Source organism: Chrysochloris asiatica, unplaced genomic scaffold (genome assembly GCF_000296735.1).
Source record: "Chrysochloris asiatica unplaced genomic scaffold, ChrAsi1.0 scaffold00019, whole genome shotgun sequence".
Lineage (NCBI taxonomy): Eukaryota > Metazoa > Chordata > Mammalia > Afrosoricida > Chrysochloridae > Chrysochloris > Chrysochloris asiatica.
The window spans coordinates 25,448,636-25,450,318 of record NW_006408537.1 but is presented as its reverse complement, the minus strand read 5'-3'; the positions used below and the strand labels follow the sequence as shown (position 1 = coordinate 25,450,318).

The 1,683-nt window shown below is 36.4% G+C and overlaps 1 protein-coding gene across 1 annotated transcript in view; it reads right to left on the bottom strand.

The window, feature by feature from the left end:
* LOC102835640 (regulating synaptic membrane exocytosis protein 1-like) overlaps positions 1-1,683 on the bottom strand; it is a 678,398-nt gene that overhangs the window by 397,598 nt on the left and 279,117 nt on the right.

Here is a 1,683-nt window from a genome sequence, read left to right as displayed (position 1 = left end):
CAGTATTCTCCTCCAACACCACAACTCAAAGGCATCAATTCTTCATCATTATAATATACAAGTATAAATAGGAACTAGAACTAAGAAATAAAGTATCTATGTTGAGTTCAGATATTTTTTAAAGCACCACCAAACATACTAAAATTAAAGGCTAGTTTGAATATATGAAGAATAAGAAATTTATGCTAAAAAGAATTCCTCCCTTTCATATTTTTAAAGCAGACAAATGTAAACTCCCTGGATTTTTCTTGCACAGTGTACAGAATTAGTCAGTAGTCATCATTAGGAACACTATTTTCTAAGCCATTCTGGAGTGCAATTCAAGACAAGTGACAAGATGTAATTTCCTTCCCATTTTATTTGCTAATGGTGACATGTGTTTTCATCCTTTAATTAATATACACTGTTAATATGCATTTAAGACTTAACGTCATCTAAATAATGCAACAGGTGTTGTAAATAACAAGTTCTTTGACACTTATGAAAGAAGATCACACAGCAAATCATTCAAAATTCATTACTACTGTAGAATCTAACATTCCAGAGAGCATCTTAAGAATTTTTAACTTACACAAAAGTATACACACTTCTGTATCTACTCCAGGGGATCCAGAACCCTTACCATTATTTAATCAACTCCAGACAATTTGTTGAGCCTCTCCAGCAACTGCCTGAAAACAATCAAGTCTATTTTTAAAACTTACGGTCTTATTTTATATTTAGACACTAAAAATGTGTCAAAATCAGCTTTCACTAATCACAATGCACCAGAAGCTAGAAATAGCCCAATTTACCTTTCATAATATTGCATCACCTAAGAAAAACGTTGAATAATATCAAGGTACGATGAATTTGAATGGCATTTAATTTAGTAGAAGATGCTAGAACCCTGGACAGAATATAGTGCAACTGTTTTTCACTACAATAATCCCACATCATATTAAGCATTTTAAAATTCTATCTCAACAATCTGATCAATTTTGAAACATTTTTTATTAACTTCTGAGCAATGTTCTATTTTATAAATTGTTTTGGTTTTTCCTTGAGTGCATAATTAATTCTTCTGTTGGATCATCTTAACTTTAAAACTTGGGCCCCACCCGCCCTTACTCAACTCAGTAGCCCCTGCATCATGTCCTACATAATAGGCAATCAGTCAATATTTATTGAGTTTAATTGAACTAGAGCTGTCCCATGCAGTGCTTCAGGAAATTCCCCATGTTAGTCCTAAATTTCATTGTCTTTTGTCCTCTTAGGTGTAAGCTTAGCTGTTGTTGTTGTGCCGCTGAGTCGATTTCGACCCATAGTGACTCAATACAGGGTTTTCAAGGAGCAGCTGGAGAGCTTGAATCACCGATCTTGCATTTCAAACGACTTTGCAGTCTGACCCACTGGCCCACAGCGTCACACCACGTAAGCTTGGTTGTTGTTGTTGTTAGGTGCCATCGAGTCGGTAATGACTCATAGCGACCTTATGCACAGCAGAAACACTGCCTGATCCTGGGCCAACTTCACTACTGTTGCAACACTTGAATCTATCGATGCTGTCACTAGACCAGTCCATCTAGTTGCAGGTCTTCCTCTCTTTCTCTGACCCTCCACCTTACCAAACATGATATCCTTCTTCAGCGAGTGGTCCCTCCTGATAATATGTCCAAAGTATGAGAGGCAAAGTTTGGCCAT